The sequence below is a fragment of the Corylus avellana genome, chromosome 1 (genome assembly GCF_965113065.1).
Source record: "Corylus avellana chromosome 1, dhCorAvel1.hap1.2, whole genome shotgun sequence".
Lineage (NCBI taxonomy): Eukaryota > Viridiplantae > Streptophyta > Magnoliopsida > Fagales > Betulaceae > Corylus > Corylus avellana.
The window spans coordinates 39,914,573-39,923,858 of record NC_142490.1 but is presented as its reverse complement, the minus strand read 5'-3'; the positions used below and the strand labels follow the sequence as shown (position 1 = coordinate 39,923,858).

Below are 9,286 nucleotides of genomic sequence, written 5' to 3'. Positions count from 1 at the left end.
CCTGATTATCTTCTTCCTCCCCTGCTCCCTTCACTCTCTCTCTCTTTATGGTGGACACATTTATATCTTGTGTGAACTTTGTGTACAGAGGGAAGCGACCTGCTACTGCTGCTAATGGATCCGGCAACGTGCCTTCTAAAAGGGCCGTGGAGCTGGTTGTTTGCAAAACCAACTAGTTAATAGAGCAGTGGAAGATTTGTCTCATGGTGGGAGAAGTGGGACTAGAGGCAGAGGGAGAGGGTGGGGTGGACGTGGAAGAGGAAGAGGCTACCAGTAGCCTAGGTGTGTGCCCAGAGTAAGAAGGCATTCGGATTTCACAAAAATCGGTATGCACCAGAAGTATACAACTAGAAGCCATTGATTTATTGAAGTTCTCTGCTGGAGCTAGTATTGATTCATAGAGGAAGACACTGATGAGTTTCTAGATATTATTTGTTGTCTAACACTGGGAATCATGTTCCTCTGGAGCTTGTCCGGTGGATTTTTAGTGCTTTGAGTTCTTAATCATTTCGAATTTAACTGATGAAAGTAGCAGCCGGGATTGATTGAGGAATCTTAATTTGCATGCCTCTTACTTTGTGTATGCATGCGTGTGTATCTTACTGACACTTGACAGTTAAACTTGCACCCAGAGGAATCATTTTATAAATTCTGACGATTTGTAGAATATAATATGTTTGGTTGAATGAGAACTTGAGAAAGCTGAGTGATTGTCATTAACTGTGAAAGGGATTTGCAAACTAGCTTTATATCTTTGTTACTGTGATGCATGTGCCTATGAAGAAATATTATATTGGTACATGGCCTACACAGGAAATTTTATTCTCAGCCTTCATCTGTGTGATCCTCCTTAACATTCAGGAATCCATAACATTTTAGTCTATGCTGGCAGGCGAAGAATGAAAGGTGCTATAGGTGGCCAGAAAGTAGGGCTGTAGTTGAGTCGAGTCAAGCCAAATATTGAATGTTCAAAACTCTGATTATTTAATGTTATTTCGAACATGAGTTGAACTCGAACTTGTCACTGAGTTAGATAATTTGTTCAAACTTAGCTCATTTATTATTGGAACAATCTTGAACTTGTTCACGAGCTCTTTAGTTAATTTATTCATTCCTTATATAAAGTAAATATTATGATTTTTTTTTTTTTTGTAAATTCATATTGATTATTAGTTAATTAATTATTAGTTAATATTTTATCATTTGAATTAATTAATAAATTAACTTAAACTTTAAATAATCTAATCTTGAATTTATATACCTATATATGTGTTTTATAGTAGGTATATAAATTCATTATCTGTGCACACATTTATACATACAAAAACAGTCATGTACAAACAATGACAAATGTTTATATCTAGACTGACATTAACCATGCAAAATATATATATTACATTAGAAAGAGAATTCCTAGATACCGAAGAAGTTCTAACTACGAAATTAAAATAATATAATAAAAATAAATATATACGAGTTTATATGAGCTTCTACGAGTTGATTTTATATGAATATAACTCGTTTAATAATTGAGCCTAATTTTATGTTCACAATAGGCTCATTTGTTAAACGAATCGAATTCAAGTCAAGTTTATACGAACAAGTATTAAGCGGATCGTCAAATGAACTTATTCGTTTACATCATGATGAACTCCCACCTCGATGAACATTCGTTTCATCTAATGTGTCTCATTCATACCCAATGTATTTGTCCGAGTTTGAGCGCTTCTTCGGTTCTTGACATAAAAGTATTTTACAAGTTTAGCTGTTTTCTTCAATAAGCTGTCATCTGTGTCTGCCAAAGCTGGAGTTCTTCGTGGATTCTTGATGCTCAAGTATCTTACGAGTCTAACCATCTTCCAAACGCTCTCATCGCCCGGAGTAACGTTTCGGCCTTCACAGGCAACTTGATGTTGCCGCCGATGACATATTACCGACAGTACAAGACAAATGGCAGAGGTGGCAACAGATAGTAGATAGAGAACCTCAAAGCTCGGGAAGCTCAGTCTTTGAGGTTCGCTGAAAGTTATGTTGGGTGAGCACTCATGTGAGGGAGTCAACCATTTCTCTTGCAGTGACTTCAAATCCCCCTTCTCGGATAGATTTAGAATGGCTACAGAAAAGTCCCTCGCAAATGGCGAGCCTTTCTGGAAGGCCTGAATGGGGGAGCAAAAGAAGATTTCAAAAGAGTGAAAAATCAGCCAGTAATGGATGGATGGAAAAGGAAAAGCCGTCTTCACTGCTGACATTCACGATATTCTCTGGCTTGAAGTTAAGCACATTCTGCAAGTATTTATGTACGAACGAATCGCCATCACAGCCAACTTTCAAGTTGTTGTTCTTCAACCACTCAATATCTGTAACATTTGGTTGCAGTTGTTGCACTGTGAGCAATGAAGACAGACTAGCAGTGTAGCTCGAGGTTAGGATCAACACCAGAAAGAGCCACACTGCAACAACCATACGTGTTAAGTTGTTGTGTACTTTCTCCTCTGCAAAATGAACTCATCTGGTATTATGAGTGCTTTTAAATCATAAGTAAACCAATGTTTCTGTAATAACAGAAACAGAAAACAGAAAAAAATGAAATGTTCTTAAGGTTCATTATTGAGTCAAACTCCGACGAATTGGTATGCATTGAGGCTCCGTTTGTTTCATCGTAAAATGATTTATGAAAAATGTTTTCCGTATTTTCGGGTGTTTGGTGCGACGTAAAATAATAGTCAACGGAAAATATTTTCCCTTTGACCGTAAATTCTTCTTTAACTTTCGAAAAATGGTTTACAGTTTTTAAAACTATTTTCCAAACCGTAAACCATTTTTCGACTTTGAGCATCTCATTTTCAAATTGACAGACATTAACAAGACCCACCCAGGACCCAGTCAAGACTTTTAAACACTAAATTACGAAATGTCAATGTCGGGTCTTGGGTGGGTCCTGCTAGGGCCTCGGGCTGATCCTGAAGGGGTCCTGATAGGGTCTACGCGGGGCCCGGGTGGGTCCAAGGTGAGTCGCAGTGGGGTCCTTGCAGGACTCGGTTTGGACACCTTAAGACTTGGTCGAGACATTTTCGTAATTCAGAGTTTAATATATATATATATATATATATATATATATATATATATATATATATATATATATATATATATAATTTGTCATTTTCCGTACACGCCAAACGTACACCGTAAAATGTTTTTTAAGAAATCATTTCTCAATAAAATATTTTCCGACGGAAAGCATTTTACGTCGTAACAAACGGAGCCTGAGTTATAACAAGTCAAACGAGAATGTCCTCAAAGTTTGTATTCTAGCAAGTGAGACATACTCGAATTTGAAAACTAGAAGGTTTTGGGAGAGAGAAAAGATGAGAGAATTTTCTGTATATTGATACTTACTATGAGCAAAGAATAGAGAAGAGAAGGTAAACCAAAGTGCAGTGCTAATCTGATTCTTCCATGTGCCACCAAATTCAGGATTGGATTGGCGCTCAAGGAGCCAAACAATGATCATTGTGTACAGCAAGAGCGCACCGGTCACCGCCCACATGCTCCAGCTGAAAGGCTTGGTAAACGTCAATGGTGACCCTTCTGGTTTTGCTGGAACTATTATCGCCAAACCAGACTCAGCATACGGAAGTGTAAAATCCGCATATTGCAACCGATTGGCAAGTATAGTCACGTCGCCGATCACAGCATCATAAGTCTTTTTATTGTGATATTTTCATCCACATCACAACCATGCATATATATAAATCCTACTTAGAACAAATAATTGTAAAAGAGAAAAAAATAAAGGAAAAAAGATTCACCAAGTTAAAGTTAACCAACTATGATTATTCTACTTGGGCGTGTTCAGCTGGTACTTAAAACACAATACAAATGGGTGGGATATAATTATACAGGCCAAAAAAATGTTTATACAAAATTGAGAAAAGTATCTTGTTCGACACCACAATAGCAATTTGAAAACATGAAAATATCTACATATTTAAACCGGTAAGGAAGCATGTCTTTATTAAAAAAGTAGGATTTGAAAGGTCGAACAACAATTTTAAATGTCGAATTGCAATTTTACCAAATGTGATTTAAAGGAGTTCTAGAAAATTAAAGTTATTACCTTGTTATAGATGCGATAAACCAGGTTGTCGTAGGTGCCATTGTACGCCACAAATTCAAAAGGCAAATCATACCCTAAGAGCTCTTTCACCTTCAAGAAAATTTGAATGCAGAAACCATCATATTTGTTCTGTTTCTCCCCATACTCAACCTTCACAAACTTCTCAAATGTTGCTCTTCCCGGGACGCCAATTTTCAGTGGCTTTGCAGAAGTAGGCATTTCCCAACCTTTCGGAGTCCGGTTTAAGTGCCCAGGCCAAATTACTTGACGGCCGGCCAAAGTTTTCAGGGTGTTAAAAACATTTTCACTTCCATTTTTCTCTTCACTTTTTCTGAAACCAAGCTCTGGTGTCCAAAGGCCTATTTCCTCGTATCCCTTCTCATTGTTCTCAGCAACGTTAATAATCGTCAATGTATTATTAGTGTCTGTGAGCTGGCCTGCTTCAAAATGTATTTTTCCAGTTAAACCAGAGAAATTGCTTGACAACATATTCTCTAACAACATCTTTGGAGTACTAGTAATGTTACTTGCCATTTTCTTTACCGCTTGTATAACAATTCCAATGCTGTCGTATGCTCGCAGGGCATAAATTCCAGGGTCGGAGTTATATTCCTCCGGATATTCACTTGTGAAAACTTTCTGAAAGTGTGAATGAAAATGGTGATCCTCAGAATAGTAGTTAGTCTTGATTCCTAATGCACCTTCCATGGAGGATATAACAGGGTCATTAACAGAGTGCAGCAAATCTGCAATGTTGTCTGCAATAATCCAAGCTGAGTCATTTCCTACGAGTCCCATCTGCTTGGCTTCTCTGAACAAATGAGTCGCCATCTCTAATGATGACTGAAGAACTATGAAAACCCGACACTTTGTTTTGTTCAGGAGCTTATCCAGCTCTTCATGGACAACATGTTCCGGGTCGGACACCAAAGAATGTGGTGGGAGAACCAAACGGTACTCAATTTCCGAACCAACATTTCTGAGAGTCTCAGATAAAACTGCTAACTTGCCGGAATCGCCACCATATGGTTCATCTTCATAAATGGCTATGACCCTTTGCCAATTGTAGGCCTGAACAATATCTGCAATACACTTTATTTGCTCAGAACCATTTTTAGCCATTTGTATCAAATTAGGCCAACGAAGTGACGTTTTGGGTGGGTTGATGGCTGGTGCTGCAAACGAAATGACTGGAACATGAGCTTACCCTCCAACATCAGCTACTACAGCGGCTTCCTGCCATGTGTGCATGCCAATAATCACTTTCACCTTTTTCTCTCTAATGAATTCTTCAGCTGTTATACCAAAATTTAGAGATTCCATTAATGTACATTGTTAGCACATTTTAGTATTGAATGCTGAAACAAATTGGTAAATGAAAATGTAAGGGAGTTTATAATTAATTAAAGGATAGTTAGTTCTTAGACTGTAACTCTTAGCCGTCTCTGTTTTATAAACAATCACCATGAATGACAATGAATTTTTTTGATACGGTTCATTACCTCCCTTTAATCCGGTCAAGAGTTCTTGCAAAACAAAGACACATGGATGACTTGTTGTAAATACTAGTGGGAGACACTCTGACGCCTAAGTGAATAGGGTTATCTCTGAGTAGGGGGCTGAAGTAAGAGTAAGAGGATGTAATGTGTGTACCTTTGACTTAGGGCTTGTGGTCTTTTGTAGAATTACTATAAGTAAGTGATGTAGATCAAAGTGCTTGGGAATTCATGAGGAGGATTGGAGCATATGTAAGTGTGAAGGGGGCCCAAGAAACTGTTTCCGCTAGAGGAATCAAGTCGAGAGCACAAACTCATGAGCGATCAAAACAATTGTAGGAACCTTCGTTCGATAGCCCGTCCAAATGGTCAAGCGAACAGGACACTCTCGGGAGGTCTCCATAGTAATTCTCGAGGCATCCATTCGATGCCCCGTTCGAACAGCCTAGCGAATTAACGGCCAACATCGAAAATTCTCCATAGTAATTCCCGAGACGTCTGTTCGAATGCCTATGTTATGTTTTCAGTTTACGTACTTCAATTTCAATTTTATTTTGTGACCATCTGAACGGAGGTACGTTCCATTTGAACAACCAACGTAAAGTTGTTAACCGACTAATTTCTATTACTACTAGGGTTATGAGTTTTGGGGTCAATAAATACATGCTTATAGCCTCAAGAACGTAATTTTTTATATTTATTCAGTCTTTTTCAATAAAAAAGTTCAAAGTTGAGTTTCTTCTATATTTTTTCTTCAAACCCTAAATAGACTCGAGCGTTTTAAGAAGATTTTTTAGATCCTTGATAGAATCAAGGTTTTTAAGCAATATTGTTCCTTCTCTTGCTGTTTGTCTATGCACCCATGACATCACGCTACATCAGTAAGACAAGTAGGGCATGTATGTAAAACTCCAGGCGCTGGAGTGCCAATGAGAAAGGTGAATGATTCTTGGGGATGCCTTTCATTCCTAGTGTCATTTTGATGGGTTCTTTTCGTATATGGCGTGAAGGTCTATATTAGGTGAATTTGAGGGAAAATTATTTCTAACCAGGAGAGGATGGTGTAGACTATTTTGCTTAGACTTTATGGACAAGTTTAAGCGAAGGAAGAAAGCTTCTAGAGGGTTGGCCTTTGATTTTGAAAGCACCCAAGAGTTCCCTTGAGTCTTGCTCAAGACTAGTCACTTATGTTGGATCGAGCCTTTGACAATCTCATTTAAAAACTAATTGGTATCCATTAAGGGAAGGCAAATCCTTTTATGGCATTCGAAATCACACCCCGTAAGGCATGTTCTAAGAGCCGTCCAAGTGAGCAGAGTGGCATTTATTGAACCTCAACAATCTCTCCCTCAACATGACGCTATCACGACTCGAACCCATGACCCTAGCTCTGATATTATTTGTTGGATTAGGCCTTTGACTATCTCATCTAAAAACTAATTGGTGTCCAGTGAGGGAAGCCAAATCCTTTTATGGCATTCGAAATCACACCCCGCAAGGCATGTTCTAAGAGCCATCCAAGTGAGCAGATCGAGCGGCACTATTGAACCTCAACAACTTAAAATAAAAATTGTGGCAAGATTTTTACTCGACTGTTGTTCAATGATTGCCCAAGCAAGATGCTGTGGCAATCAAATAGAAAGTTTGCTTCATGTTTGCTGCACCCTCGGTGGAGCGAGATTGCTACTAATCATTTGATAGCAAGTTCGCTCAAACGAGTTTGTCATTAGTTTAATAGAGGCTATTTTGTAATAAAGGCTACTCATTATTGTCAATAAGAATACTCCGAAGGAGTTTTTTTCTTCACTTTTCCTATAGTTCCTATATTTTTTCAAGTTTTGTAGAAGAGTTGTGAAGTTTAGTATGTGTGGTATCAACTTTTCACTCTGCCATGCTACATTAAAAACATATATAGCATATTCTCCAACGCAAGCAATAACTGGGAATATTTTTATTCTGTAAATCTTTTCTATTAATATTAAAATGAGGAACAATTGAATCTGGCAAAATGATGATAAGCGATCGAAACTCATATATAATAGCAACCAACTAATTAAAGTCAACGGTGTCCGATAAAAATAACATATAAAACATAAAAGATACAAAAATAATGATAGAATCAAGATGCACAATATTAAGGATAATGAAAAAGAAAATAAAAAAGAGGAAAAATAAACATTGTATGTCATTTGTTTTTCTAAGCCCTTGTAACATGTGGCTCTCATTTTATTTTTCTTAAAGCCTTTAACATTCTTTTGACCTTTTTTTTTTTTTTTAGGGTGGCCAGGCATGCATGTTCTTAAATCATTTTACAGTGCAAAATGTGTTTTATTGTATATAACGGTGTTCATATATCTTATTAATATTTTTAAGTTAACAACTATTAAGTTATTAGAAATGATAAAATCATTTTTTTCAATTATTTTCGTATAGTGAATGGGTGAATCTACCATTAAATTTTTGTGGAACCTACACGAGTCTAAAAATCTAACGGTAGATTTATTAGATTTACAAAAAGAAATAATTGAAAGAAAGATCTCTTAAGTTATAAACATAACTTACCCATTGAAGCTACTGTAGCTCCTCTAAGGTCGTCCGGGAAATGGAGAAGCACTTTGTGAGTCTTCGACTTTTTGTTGTGGTTTTGAGCTTCAATTTCCATGGCTGTTTTCTCTTCTTTTCCCATACGGCTTTTAACATCAATGATAACACCTACACCCGTAACTTCGTTATTTTTTGCTTCAGCTCCATAGAAGAAGATCACAGTAAGAAGAACAAATATCAGTGCGGGGAAGAGCAACCAAGCTCTCGAAACCCCGCTAATTACTTGCATCTGACGGTACTGCATAGGGCAGATGGGACGTCGAATACTGTTTTGGCAACCTTATCAACATCTTCTATGTGCGTCCGTTGATCATCATCTGAGAAGGAACAAGAAAACGCGTTATCTGGAAGAATATGAGTGTGGAATATTGCATCTTTGACTTTGTCTTGTATGGAGTCGAATTTTCTTGGCAATGATCAAGGGAATCCACCAACGTTAATTAGTCATTGTTAGACTTAAAGTCTCCAAACGTCAGTTTGGATATTTAACAAGGCTTAGACATTAATTGAGAAAGTTTGAATTTGGAAGGGTAGTATGCTTTGTACGTGATTCTTCGAGGAAAGACACCTTTGAAAGCCTAGCGGAAATGGTCAATAGAGATGTCAAATTTCTCTGGTTCCGTTTGGCATTGGTTTGGAACTGTTTAGCGGCCCGGATTGTTGCAAAACTTGATTGATGTGATGTAAAAAAAGTAAAAATATTGAGAGTTTGAATTTTTTTTTATGAGTAGTAACAGGCTCTTGCGAGACGGAGCCTCTAATTCCATCAATGGTTGCGTATCAAAGAATATCAATATATAACAAGTAACAACATCCTCTTGCCTAGGAAAATACCTTAATAGATGTATGAGGAATACCTGACAGTTTCATGTTTTATAAACAATTTTTATGTTTGATTTTCTTCACCTTGCCAAGACACCTATTAATTAATGCAATTTTTACTTTAGAAACTTCTATTTGCTCTGTTAGTACATATCTATGACCTACATTAATTCTAAGTATATTAAAAGAATTGTCTAATTAATTAAATATCCTTTGGTTGTAATAATGTTTATAAAACATGAAATAA

The 9,286-nt window shown here is 37.1% G+C and overlaps 1 pseudogene; it reads right to left on the bottom strand.

Moving 5' to 3' along the window:
- Positions 1–1,679: 1,679 nt before the first annotated feature.
- LOC132169775 (glutamate receptor 3.5-like) lies at positions 1,680–8,290 on the bottom strand (annotated as a pseudogene).
- Positions 8,291–9,286: the final 996 nt, after the last annotated feature.